The sequence below is a fragment of the Mirounga angustirostris genome, unplaced genomic scaffold (assembly GCF_029215605.1).
Source record: "Mirounga angustirostris isolate CCGP_5_RB_7025 unplaced genomic scaffold, mMirAng1.0.hap1 SCAF_6, whole genome shotgun sequence".
NCBI lineage: Eukaryota > Metazoa > Chordata > Mammalia > Carnivora > Phocidae > Mirounga > Mirounga angustirostris.
The window spans coordinates 72,321,552-72,343,995 of NW_026991714.1; the positions used below are offsets into that span (position 1 = coordinate 72,321,552).

General features: G+C 37.3%; 1 protein-coding gene across 8 annotated transcripts in view; it reads left to right on the forward strand.

The window, feature by feature from the left end:
* The window catches only part of PCDH15 (protocadherin related 15), a 794,976-nt gene that overhangs the window by 295,817 nt on the left and 476,715 nt on the right, over positions 1-22,444 (forward strand). The window lies entirely within an intron of this gene.

Consider the following 22,444-nt stretch of genomic DNA (forward strand, 5'->3'; position numbering starts at 1 on the left):
TTTTTAAAGATTTTGTTTATTTATTTGAGAGAGGGAGTGTGAGAGAGCACGAGAGTGGGGGGCAGAGGGTGAGGGAGAAACAAGCTCCCCACTGAGCAGAGAGCCCAGTGCAGGACTTGATCTCAGGACCCTGAGATCATGACCTGAGCCGAAGGCAGATGCTTAACCAACTGAATCACCCAGGTGCCCCAAGTTGTTTCCTTAATTTTAAAATCAAGTTGTAGTATATGCAAATATTTAAATATAAGTCACAACTCAATTCTGATGCTGATTAAATACTTTTTAAAAAATTTAAGTATTACTGCTTTCATTAGAATGTGCTTTTTTGTTGTTTTGCTTTCTTTTGTTTTTCCCTTTGAGCCAAAATCCATGGGCCAAGAAGTCCTTTTATGTTATTAAAACAACAACGAAAACAAAAAACAAAGACCCAGTGGTTACTCTGCTAATTTTTTGTTATTCCGCTACGAAAATATTTCTAATGTATCTCTGGTATCAAAAGCTATTATGCATACTTTAGACACATGAAAAATGAACCACATTTTTAATAGTCCATATTTTAGAAGATTATTTTTACCTCCCAGGTGTTTTTTTCTTTAAAACCTAAAAACTATGTGCCTGCTTTATAGGAGGAATGTGTACTTGGGGCATTATACAGAGCATTGGGCCTTTAACCTCTACACACTTGCTTTTTCAAATTATTTAAAATGTATCTTATTTATCTCAACATTGTTCTATTCAAAAAAATTGAAGAAATGATGTTTCTTATAGCATAAACCTTTGTAGATTGAAATACTAAAAAAAAAAAAAAAAAAAAAAAGCCATAAATTCTTCCTTTAGGGTTCACAGGACAAGCTTACTGGTCAAAGTTAACTTTTTTTTTTTTAATTTTTTTATTCTTATGTTAATCCCCATACATTACATCATTAGTTTTAGATGTAGTGTTCCATGATTCATTGTTTGTGCATAACACCCAGTGCTCCATGCAGAATGTGCCCTCCTCAATACCCATCACCAGGCTAACCCATCCTCCCACCCCCTCCCCTCTAGAACGCTCAGTTTGTTTTTTGGAGTCCATCGTCTCTTGTGGTTCGTCTACCCCTCCGATTTCCCCTCCTGCTACCTTCTTCTTCTTCTTCTTCTTTTTCTTTTTCTTAACAGATATTGCATTATTTGGTTCAGAGGTACAGATCTGAGATTCAACAGTCTTGCAAAATTCACAGCGCTTACCAGAGCACATACCCTCCCCAGTGTATATTACCCAGTCACCCCCTCCCTCCCCTCCACCCCACACTCCAGCAACCCTCAGTTTGTTTCCTGCGATTAAGAATTCCTCATATCAGTGAGGTCATATGATACATGTCTTTCTCTGTTTGACTTATTTCGCTCAGTATAATACCCTCCAGTTCCATGCACGTCATTGCAAATGGCAAGATCTCATTCCTTTTGATGGCTGCATAATATTCCATTATATATATACCACATCTTCTTTATCCATTCATCTGTCTATGAACATCTTGGCTCTTTCCACAGTTTGGCTATTGTGGACATTGCTGCTATAAACATCGGGGTGCACGTACCCTTTCGGATCCCTACTTTTGTATCTTTGGGGTAAATACCCAGTAGTGCAATTGCTGGATCATATGGTAGCTCTATTTTCAACTTTTTGAGGAACCTCCATACTGTTTTCCAGAGTGGCTGCACCAGCTTGCATTCCCACCAACAGTGTAGGAAGGTTCCCCTTTCTCCGCATCCCCGCCAACATCTGTTGTTTCCTGACTTGTTCATTTTAGCCATTCTGACTGGTGTGAGGTGGTATCTCATTAAGGTTTTGATTTGGATTTCCCTGATGCCGAGCAATATTGAGCTCTCTTTCATGTGTCTGTTGGCCATTTGGAGGTCTGCTTTGGAAAAATGTCTGTTCATGCCTTCTGCCCATTTCTTGATTGGATTCTTTGTTCTTTGGGTGTTGAGTTTGATGAGTTCTTTATAGATTTTGGATACTAGCCCTTTATCTGATATGTCATTTGCAAATATCTTCTCCCATTCTGTCGGTTGTCTTTTGGTTTTGTTGACTGTTTGCTTTGCAAAAGCTTTTTATCTTGATGAAGTCCCAATAGTTCATTTTTGCCCTTGCTTCCCTTGCCCTTGGCGGTGTTTCTAGGAAGAAGCTGCTGCGGCTGAGGTCGAAGAGGTTGCTGCCTGTGTTCTCCTTTAGGATTTGGATGGACTCCTGTCTCACATTGAGGTCTTTCAACCATTTGGAGTCTATTTTTGTGTGTGGTGTAAGGAAATGGTCCAGTTTCATTCTTCTGCATGTGGTTATCCAATTTTCCCAACACCATTTGTTGAAGAGACTGCCTTTATTCCATTGGACATTTTTTCCTGCTTTGTCAAAGATGAGTTGACCATAGAGTTGAGGGTGCATTTCTGGTCTCTCTATTCTGTTCCATTGATCTATGTGCCTGTTTTTGTGCCAGTACCATACTGTCTTGATGATGACAGCTTTGTAATAGAGCTTGAAGTCTGCAATTGTGATGCGGCCAGCTTTGCTTTTCTTTTTCAACATTCCTCTGGATATGCGGGATCTTTTCTGGTTCCATACGAATTTTAGGATTATTTGTTCCATTTCTTTGAAAAAAGTGGATAGTATTTTTATGCGGATTGCACTGAATGTGTAGATTGCTCTAGGTAGCATTGACATCTTCACAATATTTGTTCTTCCAATCCATGAGCATGGAACGTTTTTCCATTTCTTTGTGCCTTCCTCAATTTCTTTCATGAGTATTTTACAGTTTTCTGAGTACAGATCCTTTGTCTCTTTGGTTAGATTTATTCCTAGGTATCTTATGGTTTTGGGTGCAATTGTAAATGGGATCAACTCCTTAATTTCTCTTTCTTCTGTCTTGTTGTTGGTGTATAGGAATGCCACAGATTTCTGTGCATTGATTTTATATCCTGCCACTTGACTGAATTCCTGTATGAGTTCTAGCAGTTTTGGGGTGGAGTCTTTGGGGTTTTCCACATAAAGTATCATATCATCTGCAAAGAGTGAGAGTTTGACTTCTTCTTTGCCCATTTGGATGCCTTTGATTTCTTTTTGTTGTCTGATTGCTGCTGTGGCTAGGACTTCTAATACTATGTTGAATAGCAGTGGTGATAGTGGACATCCCTGCCGTGTTCCTGACCTTAGGGGGAAAGCTCTCAGTTTTTCCCCATTGAGAATGATATTTGCTGTAGGTTTTTCGTAGATGGCTTTTATGATATTGAGGTATGTACCCTCTATGCCTATACTCTGAAGAGTTTTGATCAAGAAAGGATGCTGTACTTTGTCACATGCTTTTTCTGCATCTATTGAGAGGAACATATGATTCTTGTTCTTTCTTTTGTTAATGTATTGTATCACATTGATTGATTTGTGGATGTTGAACCAACCTTGCAGCCCAGGGATAAATCCCACTTGGTCATGGTGAAAAATCCTTTTAATGTATTGTTGGATCCTATTGGCTAGTATTTGGTGAGAATTTTTGCATCCATGTTCATCAAGGATATTGGTCTGTAGTTCTCCTTTTTAATGGGCTCTTTGTCTGGTTTTGGGATCAAGGTAATGGTGGCCTCATAAAATGAGTTTGTAAGTTTTCCTTCCATTTCTATCTTCTGGAACAGTTTCAGAAGAATAGGTATTAATTCTTCTTGAAATGTTTGGTAGAATTCCCTTGTGAAGCCATCCTGCACTGGGCTTTTGTTTTTTGGGAGATTTTTGATGACTGCTTCAATTTCCTTAGTGGTTATAGGTCTGTTGAGGTTTTCTATTTCTTCCTGGTTCAGTTTGGTAGTTGATATATCTCTAGGAATGCATCTAGTTCTTCCAGGTTATCTAATTTGCTGGCATAGAGTTGCTCATAATATGTTCTTATAATTGTTTGTATTTCTTTGGTGTTGGTTGTGATCTCTCCTTCATTCATGCTTTTGTTGATTTGGGTCATTTCTCTTTTCTTTTTGATAAGTCTGGCCAGGGGTTTATCCATCTTGTTAATTCTTTCAAAGAACCAGCTACTAGTTTTCTTGATCTGTTCTACTGTTCTTTTGGTTTCTATTTCATTGATTTCTGCTCTGATCATTATTATTTCTCTCCTCCTGCTGGGTTTAGGCTTTATTTGCTGTTCTTTCTCCAGCTCTCTTAGATGTAGGGTTAGGTTGTGTATTTGAGACCTTTCTTGTTTCTTGAGAAAGGCTTGTATTGCTATATACTTTCCTCTCAGGACTCCCTTTGCTGCATCCCAAAGACTTTGAACAGTTGTGTTATCATTTTCATTGGTTTCCATGAATTTTTTTAATTCTTCTTTAATTTCCTGGTTGACCCATTCATTCTTCAGTAGGATGCTCTTTAGCCTCCATGTATTTGAGTTCTTTCCGACTTTCCTCTTGTGATTGAGTTCTAGTTTCAAAGCATTGTTGTCTGAAAATAGGCAGGGAATGATCCCAATCTTTTAGTACCAGTTGAGACCTGATTTATGACCTAGGATGTGATCGATTCTGGAGAATGTTCCATGGGCACTAGAGAAGAATATGTATTCCATTGCTTTGGGATGGAATGTTCTGAATATGTCTGTGAAGTCCATTTGGTCCAGTGTGTCATTTAAAGTCTTTATTTCCTTGTTGATCTTTTGCTTAGATGACCTGTCCGTTTCAGTGAGGGGGGTGTTAACGTCCCCCACTATTATTGTATTGTTGTCGATGTGTTTCTTTGCTTTTGTTATTAATTGCCTTATATAATTGGCTGCTCCCATGTTAGGGGCATAGGTATTTATAATTGTTAGATCTTCTTGTTGCATAGACCCTTTAAGTAGGATAGAGTGTCCTTCTTCATCTCTCATTACAGTCTTTGGTTTAAAATCTAATTTGTCTGATATAAGAATTGCCACCCCAGCTTTCTTTTGGTGTCCATTAGCATGGTAAATGGTTTTCCACCCCCTCACCTTCAATCTGGGGGTGTCTTTGGTTCTAAAATGAGTCTCTTGCAGACAGCATATCAATGGGTCTTGTTTTTTAATCCAATCTGATAGCCTGTGTCTTTTGATTGGGGCATTGAGCCCATTACATTCAGGGTAACTATTGAAAGATAGGAATTTAGTGCCATTGTATTGCCTGTAAGGTGACTGTTACCGTATATTGTCTGTGTTCCTTTCTGGTCTATGTTGCTTTTAGGCTCTCTCTTTGCTTAGAGGACCCCTTTCAAGATTTCCTCTAGGGCTTGTTTTGTGTTTGCAAATTCTTTTAGTTTTTGTTTGTCCTGGAAGCTTTTTATCTCTCCTTCAATTTTCAATGACAGCCTAGCTGGATAGAGTATTCTTGGCTGCATATTTTTCTCCTTTAGTGCTCTGAATATATCCTGCCAGTCCTTTCTGGCCTGCCATGTCTCTGTGGATAGGTCTGTTGCCAATCTAATGTTTCTACCATTGTAGGTTACATACCTCTTCTCCCGAGCTGCTTTCAGGATTTTCTCTTTGTCTATGAGACTCGTAAGTTTTACTATTAGATGTCGGGGTATTGACCTATTTTTATTGATTTTGAGAGGGGTTCTCTGTGCTTCCTGGATTTTGATGCCTGTCTCCTTCCCCAAATTAGGGAAGTTCTCTGCTATAATTTGCTCCATTATACCTTCTGCCCCCCTCTTTTTCTTTCTTCTTCTTCTGGGATCCCAGTTATTCTAATGTTGTTTCGTCTTATGCTATCGCTTATCTCTCGAATTCTGCCCTCGTGATCCAGTAGTTGTTTATCTCTGTTTTTCTCAGCTTCTTTATTTTCCATCATTTGGTCTTCTATATCACTGATTCTCTTTTATGTCTCATTTATCCTAGCAAGTAGTGCCCCCATTTTTGATTGCACCTCATTAATAGCCTTTTTGATTTCTACTTGGTTGGATTTTAGCTCTTTTACTTCTCCAGAAAGGGTTTCTCTAATAACTTCCATATTTTTTTCAAGCCCAGCTAGTATCTTTAAAGTGATGATTCTGAACTCTAGATCTGACATCGTACTAATGTCCGTATTGAGTAGGTCCCTGGCAGTCGGTACTACCTCTTGTTCTTTTTGTTGAGGTGATTTTTTCATCTTGTCATTTTGTGCAGAGGAGAATAGATTAATGAGAGAACAAAATGCTAGCAGAGTAACAACGTCCCCAGAAAATATACTCTAAACAAATCAGGAAAGATCTGAAACAGTGGGAAAAGAAAGGGAAAGAGAGAAAAAAGAAAAAGAAAAAAAGAAAAAGAAAAAGATAAAAACAAACTAAAACAGAACAAAACAAAACAACAACAACAAAAAAAAAAACAGAATGTGATCAAATATGATCAGGTTGGTATATAGATCAGTGCCACAGACTAGATTTTGGGTGTATTTTGGTCTGTTAGAAGAAAGTGCCTCCCAAAATTTTAAAGAAAGAAAAACTTATATATGTACAAAAATAACGGTTGATATGATGAAGGGATGGAATATGACTGTAAAGATGGAAATTATAAAAAAATTTATAAAAGGAATTGATAAGAAGTTGTTTGAAAAAAGAAAGAAGAGGATTTAAAAAAAGAAAAAAAGAGAAAAAAAGGGAGAGAATGTGATCAGTCAGGGGAGTAGAAAAAAACCATATACTAGAGATTTAGGGTATATTTTGATCTGTTAGAAGAAACTGTATCCCAAAATTTTAAAGAGAGAACAACTTATATATATATGCCAAAAATTTGGGTAACTACTATGAAGGGATAGAATATGACTCTAAAAATGAAAAATAAAAATGTTTTTTTTAAATAAGTGATTGATAAGTTGTTGGTTGAAAAAGGGAAAAAGAAAAATTAAAAAAAAAAAGAAAAGAAAAAATGACAGTTAAAAAAAAATTAACTTTGAAAGACTAAAGAATCATGGTAAAAAAGCCATGAATTCTATGTATAGTGTTCCCCTAGCGTTGGAGTTCTGCTGTTCTCATTGATTGGTAAACTTATTCTTGGCTGGCTGTTGTCGCTGATCTTCTGGGGGAGGGGCCTGTTGCCGTGGTTCCCAAATGTCTTTCCTGTAGTTGGAATTGCCCTGCCCTTGCCCCCTTCCAGCTAAGTAATCTGCTCGGGTTTGCTCTCCGGGTCTTTTGTTCCCTGCGAGCTTTCCGTACAGCTTTGGAGGCGGAGAGTGAAAATGGCGGCCTCCCAATCTCTGCCCTGGAGGAGCCGAGAACTCGGGGCCCCGCTCCTCAGTGAGCCCCCAGAGAAAAGCCATCAGTCACTCCCGTCTCCCCGGTCTCCGGCCGCACTCCGTGCTCATCCGGCCTGTGACTGCGTGTTTTTATCTCTGGCCCCTGACCCCCGGTGGAGTCTCCAAACCCAGCAGATCCCTGCGGTGCACTCCTGCGTGGCTCCTCCCAGGGGAGGAAGGTGAGTCTCCCCAGATCTGCCGCTTGTTGGGTCCCTGCTGGAAGAGCAGTGGTCCGACTGTGCCGTGGATCATGGTTTATGGCAACCCCGAGCTGAGAGCCCGGGCCTGGGCTCCGCCTCTGCAGCCGGCTTCCCTGCTCTGATACCTGGGTGCTCGGCCGCACTCACACATCCCCGGTCTTTCTGTGACCCCGAGGGTCCTGAGACCACACTGTCCCGGAGGGTTCCACCCCCCGCTTAGCCACCAGAGTGACGTCCCTCAGCGGAGCAGACTTTTAAAAGTTCCAATTTTGTGCTCCGCGGCTCTATCACTTGCCAGAAGCGGCTGACGGAGGCCCCTCCCCCGCCGTCTATCCTTCTGAATATCCCCTCGGATTCACTTCTCCGCACGTCCTACCTTCCAGAAAGTGGTCGCTTTTCTGTTCAGAGAGTTGTTGCTATTCTTTTCTTCGATCTGTTGAGTTTGTAGGTGTTCAGAATGGTTTGATCCCTATCCAGCTGAATTCCTGAGAGGAGATGAAATCCAGGTCTCCTAATCCTCCCCCATCTTGTTCCGCCCTCCAAAGTTAACTTTTTTGAGCTGCTTTTATTTAACAGGTTTCTGCTAAAACAGACAGATACTAATTAATGTAATTAACCGTGTTACATGATTAATTATTTTAGCATCTGACATAGACTCTTGGAACGGGATTTTGCTTTGTGTGAGTGCTGACTTCATCTGTGATTAAGCTGGTATCCGATGAATTATCTCAGGCAGCAGATCTCATAGTAAAACCCACGCTCGCACCTCATTTAACAGTTCCTGGAGCCCCATCTTTAGTTCCTTTTTTGTGAAGAAATTTACAATGTTCAGTTTGAGTCTCAGAGTGCCCCATGTGATCTGACTACTTCTGTTCCCCCACCACCAATGTTCTCAGCCCCTTGCTGAAAAATAACCTTTTCAAGTACCATTTTAAACTGATCACTCCCCTATTCAGAAATTGGGTAAAATTTCTCATTGTTTTCTGGAAAAGGGTCATCTGTCTCCATGGGCTGACTTTCAAGGCCTTCCATAATCTGACCTTTCCTCGGTGTGTTTTTAGCATGAGGTTCTGTCTTTACTGCCTTCCTGTCCAGCTTAATTTCTGCACGTCTCCCAAACATTTGCATTTCTAGGGCTACGCTCACACCATGCATTGTACTTATAACCAGACCCTGCCTACTTTTCAAGTCTCCCATTTTTATTCATCTTTTCAAGCTTCACTCAAGACTGATTTCCATGTCCTATTTCCAAAGTCATCCCTGACTGCTCATGGTCACTGATGGTCGGTCCATCCAGACTCTAAACTTCTACAGCCTCTGCATAAATGTCAGTTGGAGTGATACAAATTTACAGAAAAGTTAAACCTTTTATCTTAAACGTTATTTGGTGAAGCCCAGGTCTCTTCACAAAGCTGCTCATATAGGGTTCTCTCTCACACATTTCCCTAAAGTCCACTGAGGCCATCCAACCACACGGATTTGATGGCTGTACCTTCTGTGGTTTGATCTGAGAACATGTGTGGTCGATGGTCATACCCCCCCATTTAGTTTTGCTCAGACTCTTTTATATGTAATTGCTTGGAAAGAACCAAAAGTTTCTTTAAAATGAAATATAATCAGAAGAAAAAACATGAGATTTAGCTATTTTTCTCATCCTTCAGTTATTTGAGCAGATCATCCATAGGTCTTAGTGTAATTGGCTTGTATGTGTCTCTACAGACATGCACATGCTGCAATTATGTGCACACATATGTACATGTGTGCATGTGTGTATTTATGTGTGTGCATATGTTCACTCATATATATCATATAAATCCTGCACATGCATAAATATAAATATAAATATATATGATTTATATATACACACATATGCTGAAATTATGTGCACATATATGCACATATGTGTATGCATGTATTTATGCATGTGAATATATGTTCACTCATATATATCATATAAATCCTGCATAGATATAAATATATATGATTTTGTATATACATACACATGTTGCAATTATGTGCACATATATGTACATGTGTGCATGCATGTACTTATGTGTGCGCATATGTTCACTCATATATATCATATAAATCCTGCACATATATAAATATAAATATAATATAAATATAATAAATATAAAATATATATATATGTATATATGTATCCCTGTCTCCTACAACTACAATTCTGCATGGCTGCCTATAAAATTAAATTAAATTACATTAAATAGATTTTACCACATGCAAGATTGCAAGATATTTTCCATGAAATTTCTCCTTTCAGTATAAGACATACAGTTAATACAGTTAAGATGAGAAGGATCTAAATGTTTCTCAAAAAAATTTAAAAATTGCTCACAGTTTAATAGATTGTTGATGTCAAAATATTTTACACTTCATTAAAATCCAAAAGACAGGTATAAAGTCATTACCACAGATTTATGAAAGAAGTTTCCAAAACTAAAGTCCTGATGACTCACTGTCCTTATTCACCCTGAGAAAACAGACACCAGGAGGAAGAGTAAGAATTGGCTGGGTTACGTGGTGAACTGGTCACAAAGTTGGGAATAAAACCCAAGCCCTTGATTTGATCGTTTCTGCACTACTTACTGATAGATGTCTATATGCTGAATTATCACCACTTTGATGTAACTGATTTTAGAAATAAATGTTAGGGATTATGCTTATGGTATTATATCATAATATTATAATCACAATCAGTACTTTATTTTCTACATGAAATTCTTTACTTATTCTAAGCATCATGTCAATTTTTAAAATTTTAAAATTGGATATATTTTTTATGTTGTATATCTCATGGTTGAGATATATATATATATATGTGTATGTATGTGTATGTATACATACATACACATGCAGCTGAAATTTAAGAAATAGTTAACCTGTGAAAAGGATGAATAGCCTGACCATCACAATTTTGCACTAGCAGCAAATATGTCATTGGAATTATGTATGTGTTCTAGATGAAAGGTAAGCACATTTTCCTTGAAGAACCAGATGGTAAATATTTTAGCCCCATGAGCTGTCCTATTCCTGTTCCAACTACTCAACTCTGCCATTACAGTGTGGAAGGCTACCCAAAGTCCTGGGTTAAGAATTCTGTGGTTAAGAAAATGTCCCACATCTTAGCTTTGTGTAGGTTAGATTAGTGTTTTGAAGTACATCTTCCTATGCCTCGGTTTTCATGCTCAGCAAGCAGGTTCTTGCACTTGATGGACAACATTCATGGACGGAAAATCCCATATGTCCAGAGTTACAGGTCTGTCCTTCCATTCCCCACTTCCTTTTTGCTTGGATCCCATGTTAGAGCGTTGTTGTTGTTTTTTAACATTGAGTTATTTTATTTGTTACAGTCTTATTATGCCTTTAAAATATTTTATAATCAATTAAGAGAAACAGTGAGCAAAATATCTGCAAATGGAAGAATTAGTGAAAACATGAAATGTATTTCAAATATTTCACATTACTATCAAAATGAGGACTGTTAAATGAAATGTTACATATTATGAGCCTGTTTTAAGTCATGTAACGATGCATTAAATGTCAGTCTTTTTTACTCTTTGTAAATATGTTCTTCTATTGGTGTTTCAAGAATTTACCAAAATATTAATGCCTGTATCTAAGTACCGAGCAGGAATTACAGCAAGTTCATAATTCCTTGTTTGTGAGCAGGACATCAAACATTGCAAGTATTTTTTTTTTTTTTCTTTCCGAGTAATTGGAGACTCTCAATTAATTTTGGACAATTGTATCATTAAGTAATTAGTTTAGTTGGTTTGAAGAATATATTGCACAATCTAATTGTAGCTGATCGTTCTTAAGCAATTTTTGAAGATAAATATATTTCTGGCTGTAATGTTTCTAATAACACATGCATCTCATCCCCCAAAATTACTTTTGACATAAAAAGCAAACAAGAGCAAGTCAAGGCAGACATTTAAGCCTGCAAAGAAATAATCTCAAGATTATATAGAGGTTATATTTGTCCTGGTCTTTAATAATCTCTTCACAGTTGGTGTACTTTTTTTAGTCAATAGTAATTTGTTCTTTTTATCGCCTTAAATATCATCTTAAATGTACTTAGCTGCTGTGACATGATGTGTTTTATTAGAGATAATTTGTTGGCAGTTTCTGGAAGAATATTCTCTTGCAATCTCTCAATAAGTGGATAGTTTATGGTCTCTTGGAAGGAAGGAAGGAAGGAAAGAAGGAAGGAAGGAAAGAAAGGGGGGAAGGAATTTAAATTTTGAGTTATTTTAAGCCTGTAATTTTCAATTTAGGTGGCTTTTCAGCTTTTCAGTTAGATAGCTTAGATTTTCTTTTACTTTGCTTTGAAAATGTGCTGACTGCAAAACGTTTTGTAATTCATAATAGATTAAAAGGTGTGCATGATTTCTTTGTATTAGGTACAGTGCTTTACTGCAGTGACATTTTCTATCCTTTTACTCAAATTGAGTCTAATTGTAATCTTACAGCTTCAGAGGGGGAAGCACTTAGTTCAAAATGCAGCTTTCTACAAAATGTGCCTTTCTTCAGATTTCACTAGTCTCTGTGTTGTTTAGGTCAATAATGCTTTACCACTTTGTAGTTTTATTTAATTGATTTGGTTAGATTATTTACTTAGGTTCAAATATCAATACAGATATATATACAGTTTCTAAAAATTATAATAAACAAAATGCATTCTCTTACTTTGTTATTTTCTTCCTATATTTATTGTAATGATTTAATCCTGTATTAATTCCTTAAAACTTTTTTTTTGTTGTTATTTAGTCCTTTGTGGTTTCTTAAATAATTTGCTTAAACAAATACAATAAATATTTGTATTACTGTTTCTCTATTCCACTAAATACTTTAGGCATAAGGATCTCACTTCTAATAAATTTTAAACCAACATCTTTGCTTTGGATATTACTTTTAAAATGTAAAATTTGTATGTGTGATAAAATTGCCTTATGCGAGGACAACAGTGGTTGAGTTAGAGCTCTAGAACTATGGGTCTTTTTTTAAAATTTGTGATTTCTGAAATGTTCATCATGAAGTAATGTTTTGCCTATGGTATGTACAAATTCCTAAGAGTAATATCTTAATATAAAATAATTTGTTAAAGTGGAGACTTCACATTAAGTTCAAAGATCTGCTTTTTTGTTTCTAATCAGTGTTAAGTGATAGCAGGACAGCCTTTTGAGAGTCCTATTTTTAGGTAAACTGTAGTCCAACAGGTAAAATATGGCCAACCACCTACCTGCTTTCGTGTGGCCTCTGCAAGTTCAGTGTCCATGAGTACAATTTTATTACAACACAACCATGCCCATTCTTCATGTATTGTCGATGTGCCATGAGCAGAGCTGAGTAGTTGTGTGACCGAACCAACGTGAGTCGGCCCCTTGGTGAGTCAGAAACAGCACCGGGGGCGTGGAGCAGTCCCACAAAGTCAACTTCATTTGCAGCAAATAAGGAGATTATGGGGAATAGCTTCCAAAGCTGGGACTCCTCAAGTTCCTTTTATTTAGGGTTAGGATGAATATTTAGATAGGGAAGCCTCCTCATCATATGTACAGGTGGGCATGGCTCATGCATCTTAAGGAAACCTGCCTATACACACATTGCCTATTGTGTAAATGAGGCTTGTGTTCCTCCTTGGGCGGAGATTTTTTCGTTTTGTGATGAGGTAAACATAGTTGTCGGTCATTCTAGAGGTCATTCCATCATCCCTTTGTGCAGGCGTGAGTCAGGTGTTAAGCTCAAACTGGTCCGGGTGGTCTGGAGCAGCTAGATTTAAGTTTTTTTTTTAAGATTATTTATTTATTTATTTGACAGAGAGAGACACAGCGAGAGAGGGAACACAAGCAGGGGGAGTGGGAGAGGGAGAAGCAGGCTTCCCGGGGAGCAGGTAGCCCGATGTGGGACTTTATCCCAGGACTCTGGGATCATGACCTGAGCCGAAGGCAGATGCTTAACGACTGAGCCACCCAGGCACCCCTGGAGCAGCTAGATTTAAGAAGAAGCTCATTTGTGGTAAAGTTTTTAAAGAAACAAAAAAGAGCTTCCCAGATTATTGTGATAAATTACTTAAATTACACAACAGTGATGACAAGAAAAGAAATCCACTTTTTTTTTTTTTTTTGACTTGGCAAATACGAGCTGTGAGAATTATAGTTCTTTTTACATAGCCCTTGGGGGAAAACACATATTTATGTGAATTATTGCTCTTTTTACATAACTATAAGGGGAAATTATGTATTTATTCAGCTATGACTATTATACCACTTGAGAACTTTTACCCTACTTTTCATGTCCCAGAAAAACTAATGTCATATTGATTAAGTAATATTAATTATTCCCCTTTGACCAAATGTCCTTTTTTTTTATTTCCTCTACAAGATTTTCCTGCATGCACAGCTTTGTGAGGCTCAATGTCAAGGGTCCCAAGAGCATCACGTCAATTTATTAAATCTGTGTTTGATCAAGTTCTTTAGGTTATTAATAATAGGAAACTTTAAAGGATGTTTCATAAATCTAAATTTAAAATGTCCTTTATAATTTAGGAAGGTGAAGGTTTACAGTTGAAATTACCTTGGTTTTAAGGAAAAATCAAGTTGTTTCATAATTATTGACATTAATAATACATCATAAGTCATGGCTGGTTAACAGCTTAAACGTCTATAAAGTTTAGATTTATAATAATTCTAGTATTTCTTTTTACTTTTGTATTATTAGGCATACTCATTAAGAAGTAACTTAACACCAGATTGATTTTAAATTTATTCATATCCAAAATTTGTTTGCAGTAAGATTTCTACGCAGGTCTCCTTGCCAATTGAGTGGCATCATTTCTCCTGACACTGAATTGAATAAGGATGGATTACAATGATAATGGCAGATTCATTCTACCATTCTACCAGATAATTCATGACAGTTGTCATTTATTAAGTACATTTATTAATGCTAAATGTTTTCCATGAAGCATCTCAAATGAGACCTCTCTGCATCTACACACGGACTCACATCATGTATGTGTGCTGCAGAAAATATAGAACCAGAGGACCATGTATTTACTTGTCCAAGACCTCACTGCTAGTGAGTGGCAGCTCTAAGCCAAAAACTGAGGCAGCCTGACTCCACAACTGAGTGCTTTATCACCGTGCTGTACAGACGCATCAGGCAAGAGAGTGGTAAGGCTCAGATATGTCAAGACAGCACCATGCAATTTTGAAAATTTGTATTCCTTCCCCATGTCTTAAAATAAGGTTTCAGAAAGAGTAAGGTGTATGTAAGGCCAATAATATGAATAGTACTAATACTAATTGGAAAAATGTTACACTTGCTTGTTGGGTCTGAAGACCTAAATAACATTTTAGTAGAAGTAATGGAACAGCATATAACCCACATCCAGTTTCCCCTATGCTAACAGATTTTGTTAGTATGGTACATTTTTAAACAACTAATGAACCAACAATGAAATATTATTATTAACTCAAATCCATATTTTATTTGGATTTCCTTAGTTTTTGCCTAATGTCCTTATTCTTGTTCCAGGACCCAATCTAGGATACCATATTATTTTTAGGTATTATATGTCTTTAGTCTTCTCTAGACTGTGGCAATTTTTTACTTTTATTGTTTTTGATCACCTTGACAGTTGTGAGGAGCACTGATCAGATAATCTTCCTTTCTAGTAGGTAGGTAGATAGATAGATAGATCGATAGATGTGTGTGTATATATAGGAGCAGGTAATCTGTAGCACATGAAAGCTTCCTAAGAAAGAAGCCCCAGTTCCTTTCATTTATCCCTGTTTTCCAACTCAAGGGAACTAGGCACATCCTCTCTGGGAAGCAGGAAAGCAGCAAGATGGAAAAAGGAGATGGAGATTAACATACAGGAAAGAAACACATAAAAATATATTTTCTACATTAAACATGTAAATGGGAATCAATTTTTCAGCTCTTTTAAAAGATTCAAGTATTCAACAAATTTCAAATTTAGTAAGCTCATATGCATATATATACACACACACACACACATTCTCTCTGTGTATTTGTATATATAGATGCACACATATATATTCAATTAAAGCTTAGTTGCTCTTTAGTTTTTAGTAAAAATGAGTATAGCTACTTATTGCTCTAATAATAATAATCCTTCTCTTATTTTGAAGATACTTATCTACATGAATTTGCCTTTAATAATTTCTTCAGAAGTGACTTTCTAGCTTTTATAATTAAAATAGGGAATCCAAATTTTACACACAGGTGCAAAAACTGTATTATGTTAAAGGAAATATGAAGAACATATGTAATGTTTTTCTTATTTTTTATTTGATTTTAATAAATCACTGTAAGATAACATCCACTGAATTCAGGAATGTGTGCTATTTGCAATTCTAGAAAGTTTTAAGATAAACTTCACATAGAATGTTTGAATAAATAAATAATAAATAAATGTAATAAAACAAATATTCTATTAATGAGTTAATATAAAACCATAATAGTCACAGAAACAATGATTATAATAAGCTCTCAATAATGACCATAGACTCAGAGATAATGTAATTTAATCATTGTGAGAACAAGCTGAAGTTGTCAACAATGTGAACCTGTGTACAAATTCATCCCTCTACTTCATTTGTGGAGTCTCTTGGTTTTCAAATATATCACTATCTCTAAAGCATATTTCTTTCTTTTTTTTAAGATTTTATTTATTTGACAGGGAGAGACAGCGAGAGAGGGAACACAAGCAGGGGGAGCAGGAGAGGGAGAAGCAGGCTTCCTGCGGAGCAGGGAGCCCGATGAGAGGCTAGATCCCAGGACCCCGGGATCATGACCTGAGCTGAAGCAGACGCTTAATGACTGAGCCACCCAGGCGCCTCTCTAAAGCATATTTCCAAGGCAGAGATGACTTGCAAGAAAAATCATACAATTATTTTATCTAAGGAGGAAATTAAAGGCTGTATAGTAGCCAAAGAATGAATGGCTTCTAATTTGGAAAGATTACTATGATGGAAGAGAATCCTCAGACCATCCAGCATAATTGAGAAGACTGTGACAATATGGATAGGGACAAGAAGATAGTAACTAATCATTTTAAAATAGGTCTGCTTTCAAGGACTATATAAATTAGAGAATGGGAATTTCTAACCCCCTGCACAGATGACTATGGAACCACTACGGGTCATCTTCAAAGGATCAGGAGGTTGCGGGGGCACCTGGGTGGCTCAGTCAGTTAAGTGTCTGCCTTTAGCTCAGGTCATGATCTCAGGGTCCTGGGATCGAGCCCCACATCGGGCTTCCTGCTTATCGGGAGTCTGCTTCTCCTTCTGCCTCTGCCTCTGCCTGCCATGCCCCCTGCTTGTGTGCACTCACTCTCTCTGTCAGTCAAATAAATAAATAAAATTTTTTTAAAGATTTTATTTATTTATTTGAGAGAGAGAATGAGATAGAACATGAGAGGGGGGGAGGTCAAAGGGAGAAGTAGACTCCCCGCTGAGCAGGGAGCCCAATGTGGGACTCCATCCTGGGACTCCAGGATCATGACCTGAGCTGAAGGCAGTCGCCCAACCAACTCAGCCACCCAGGCACCCAACAAATAAAATCTTTTAAAAAGATAAAGCATCATGAAGTAGGATCAGAGCACCTAAAGATTATACATCCCGTGTTGCAGACAAATCAGCAGCCATTCCAGAGCGCTACCCAGGAGGGGTTACAGACCTGGTGAGTAAGAACCTGGAGACTGAGCCCCACCTCTGCAAAATCCCTCCTGGACAAAACCTGATATTGTCACTATTATTAATTTTAACCAGTTTGGTGGGCATCCAGTAATGTGCCATTGGCATTTTATTTAGGACTTCCTGATACCTAGTGAAAATCACTCTTCATATGTTTATTGGCCACTAGCTTATGCTCTTTTTTGTGAATTTCCTATTCAAGAGTCTGTCATTTTGTTATGTTGTAGAGGTTCTTTATATATTCTGAACATAATTTCCTTGTTAAATATACGTATTGAACGTGTCTCCACCAGTCTTGTTGTTTATATTTTTACTTTCTTGTTACTGATAATGGATAAGAGTTCTTATTTTTAGTGTAGTCCAATTTGTCAATGTTTTCATGGTTTTTGCTCTGTCTAATTTAATAAATCTTTGCTGATTGTTATATCTTGAAGATATCTTATTTTCTTAGTTTTATATTTTACATTTTTTTATTTCAATTTTTATTTCAATTCTAGTTAGCATATATGGTAAAACTTGGCTTCAGGTGTAGAATTTAGTGATTCATGATTTATGTTTTTATTGAGATACAATTGACCTATAATATTATATTAGTTTCAGCTGTACAATGCAATGATTCAGTATATGTGTATATTTGAAATGATCACCACAGTAAGTTTAGTGGACATTCAATCACCACACATACTTATAGTTTTTTTGTGTATGATGAGAACTTTTAAGATATACTCTCTCAGCCACTTTCAAACATACAATACAGTATTATTAACTATAGTCACCACACTATACATTCCTAGGACTTATTTATCTTATAACTGGAGGTTTATATCTTTCCTACCTTTTGACCACCTTCAACCAGGGCATGTGAAAACACCTACAGCCCACCCCTGCCTAGCCACCAATCTGTTCTCTGTATTTATGAATTTGTTGGGGGGTTTTGGGGGGGCTTTTTGTTTGTTTGTTTTTAGATTCCATATATAAGTAAGATTACATGGTATTTGCTTTGTCTGGCTTATTTCATTTAGTGTAATTCATTCACGGTCCATTCACGCTGTAGCAAATGGCAGGATTTCCTTCTTTTCTATGGCTGAGTGACACTCCCTCTGTGTGTGTGTGCGTGTGTGTGTGTGTGTGTGTGTGTGATATACATACCATATTTTCTTTATCCGTTTATCCATCAATGGACACTTAGGTTTTTCCATGTCTTGGCTTGGAAATAATACTGCAATCAACATGGAGGTGCATTTATCTTTTCAAGTTAGTGCTTTCATTTCCTTTGGAAAAATACCCCAAAGTGGAATTACTGGATCATATAGTAATTCTATTTCTAATATTTTTGGGAACCTCCATACTGTTCTCCACAGTGGCTGCACAAATTGACCTTCCCACCAACAGTGCACAAGGCCACTTGGAATTTAGTTTTATATAGGCTGTGAAGTTGGAATTGGTGTCATTTTTTTTCCATGTGGATTTCTAGTTAACATAGCACCATTTATTGAAAAGATCATTGAATTCACAACCACTGTCATGATATCTTTTTCTGTGAATGAGGTGACTATCTGTGGAGATTGTTTTTGGACACAATATACTGTCCCACTGGTATATTTGTTTATTCTCAAGCCAATACCACAGTGTCTCAATTTCCGTAGGTTTATATTTAAGTTGGGGAACTGGGTAGTGTAAGTCTTCCAACTTAGTTCTTCTTTAAGACTGTCTTTCTATTTTTGACCCCATGAAGTTTCATGTAAATTTTAGAATCAGCTTATAGATTTCCACATCTATTGATGAATTTATAAAGAATTGACATCTTTACATTAGTGATAATACCAATTTATTGATAAAGCATATCTTTCCACTTAATTTAGTTCTTCAATAAGCAGTCAAAATAGAGATCTAAAATGTTTCTCTTAAGTGCTTTAATCCAGTTTTAACATTCACAGGCAGGAAACAATTTCAGAGGAGCAGGGATCATTGAGCTAAGTGGAACCAAGAATGAGGCTCGATCCTGCCTCAGTTTCTGGTTGATTGAGTCTTTGAGCCACACTCCTAAAGAATTACTAGTATTGTTCATCAGGTACAGCCCATCTTCATGATTCATTGATTCTGTAATTGCAAATTTGCCTACTTGCTCAAATTTATCTGTAAGCCCAAATTCAAAACTTGCCAATCTTCCATGGTAGTTCACAGACATGTGCAGAGGGATGAAAAATTTGAGTCACTCCCTGTACACACATCAAACTCAGGCCAAACAAAATGATGCTCTGCCATCTTCTTTCATGTCTGCTACTATAAACAAGTGTGCTTTTTAGCAGTCTAATTGGTGCCATATTATTTACATTTATGTAGTTTGTGTTGGTGATTTTGCTGTTTAAAATGGCCCCCATCTGAGCGCTGCAGGGCTGTCTAGCCTTCCTAACCCAAGAAGGCAATATGCACCTTACAGACAGAATATATGTGTTAGGTAAGTTTTATTCAGGAATGAGTTATAGTGCTGTTGGCTGTAAGCTAAGTGGTAGCGAATCAGAAACACATATTAAATAAGGTGTCTTTAAACAGAAGCACACATAAAACAAGGTTATATATTGATTGGTTGATGAAAATGTGACAAGGCTGGTGGGAACCTAAGCTTGAGTTCCCCCTAGCGGTGGGATAACCCCATATTCTCTCCGGAAGCAGTGGTTCAGAATTTAAGTCAGTGTTCACGGTGACTTTATAGAACATAATTCCCATGGATAATGAGAAGTAATTGTATTTATATGAAGCCATGAATACAATGCTTCTGTGGGGAAATATTTTTTTTAAGATTTTATTTATTTATTTGATAGAGACAGACACAGCGAGAGAGGGAACACAAGCAGGGGGAGTGAGAGAGGGAGAAGCAGGCTTCCCACTGAGCAGGGAGCCCGATGCGGGGCTCGATCCCAGGACCCTGGGATCATGACCTGGGCCGAAGGCACACAGTTAACAACTGAGCCACCCAGGCGCCCTTCTGTGGGGAAATATTGCAAGTAAGCTTGCAAGTGAGGACAAGTCTTCTTTTTTTGGAAGGTTGTTCAAAATTTTTCGGTTAGCTTCACTAGCCACGGATCACAGGATACATAGACAGTTGACTAAGACCTGTTCATTTTTGCATTCACATTCTAATTTAGCTTCTGCATCTTTTTGAAATACTGAATTTTCGGGGCACCTGGGTGGCTCAGTTGGTTAAGCGACTGCCTTCGGGTCAGGTCATGATCCTGGAGTCCCGGGATCGAGTCCCGCATCGGGCTCCCTGCTCGGCAGGGAGCCTGCTTCTCCCTCTGACCCTCCCCCCTCTCATGTGCTCTCTGTCTCTCTCATTCTCTCTGTCTCAAATAAATAAATAAAATCTTAAAAAAAAAAAAAGAAATACTGAATTTTCTTACTTTGATTTTCTTTAACTTTTCCACTTGCATGTATCTATGCATTTTCTGTATTTCCCAATAGCTGTATAAAGTCATTTGTGGAAAGAGACATGAACTAAATAAGTAAGTGACACCCTCAGGCAGTTGCCCATGCTGAGAATCATCCCGTGATTTAGAATGCCCTTCAGAAAACCAAATTTATATTTCTGAGACTTGTTGAAATGTTAAAGAACACAGAACATGGCCATCTGCATGGCAGATGTGCCATGAAAACTGAATAATAATCTATAGGACAACACAGCTTTATAATAAACAGCCTGGGGCGCCTGGGTGGTTCAGTTGGTTAAGCAACTGCCTTTGGCTCAGGTCATGATTCTGGAGTCCCAGGATCGAGTCCCACATCGGGCTCCCTGCTCAGCAGGGAGTCTGCTTCTCCCTCTGACCCACCCCCCTCTCATGCTCTCTCTCTCTCATTCTCTCTGTCTCAAATAAATAAATAAAATATTTAAAAAATAAATAAATAAATAAAAATAAACAGCCTGACTCATGTTTCAACCTCTACATCATATTGAGAAATTCACAGAGCGCCAGTGTTCACCACCTCATCTACTGAGAATAAGTCATGGTGATATGTGTATTTATATTTGTGCAGTGCGTGTGTTGTGTGCATGCATGCATATGTACATACACAGTTGTGTACTTATGTTGGGTATACGTATAATGAAAATGAATGAAATCTATTTTTTAACACCATTCTTCATGTTTCAACTCCCTTTTGCTTGTTTGCTTCTAGCGTAGGCGATTTCACTGGGACCTTTTTGGTCTCTCCAGACCTTCCATATAAAGATAAAATGCTTTATCTTCTTTTTTCTTAGCTATTTCTCATATATTAGCTTTAAACATCCCTAACCTAGCCTGTGTCTGAATGGGTCGACCGTGTGAGCTGTAGATCACAGATAAATGTTTGCAGCCCTATCGCTCACCCAGGTTAGTGCTACGTTTTACCTTTGTACCTCTGCATGGGGATGTTTCCTTCTTCTAGTAGTGGAAACAAGTAGGAGCAGTGTGTGCTAAGACGTTTGGTCTAAACATACAACTATGGAGCAGAACTCACTCATTTATGCAGATGCTGAACTAATAATGAGGCATATTCCCTGAGTCCTTTGCTGTCAACAACTAAATACCACCTTTCAAAGTTGGAGGGAAAATCTTTAATTGTTAGTGAAATTGTAAAGAGACACAGCACACAAATGAAACAATGCTGAAATCTGCTGTTATAATAGTGCTTTCCATTTAATTTTCAAGGACGTAAATTCTCTTCTTAAAAAAGAGCTTAAAATCCTATTTAGAGATCATTCATGACCTTTATTATGATATCATTATAGAAATGATAAGATTGATTCTTTTTCCACAGTGAGGCAATTGTTTCTCCTTTATTTTCCATTCAAAGATATAAACTAATAGAATTGACTGCAGAATCATATTTCTACTTATAATTTTAAGGAATAATAAAAATGCATATGGGCACATATATTCTATTGGGGACAATTATGTGTGGCACCCAAAAAATAAGGTTAAATCCTAAAATAAGAGTGACTGAAATTGAAATATTTTTTGGATTAACCTCAAATTGCAACCATGAACAAATGCATAATAAGTCCTTTTATGTGTAATCCAACAACAGTCTTTGTTGGACTTTGTCACTAAGTGAATTTTTATAAGGGCAACCAAAAATATACTGTAGGGTTTGTTTTAAATGACCAGATATTAAAAATTATGTCTTTATAAATATGATTTTTAAATATAAAAGAAAGATGTCAGTGGTGAAGAGAAAAAATATTAATTGGTGATAATATATTAAGATACCATAGCACTTTTAGGTTGCCTT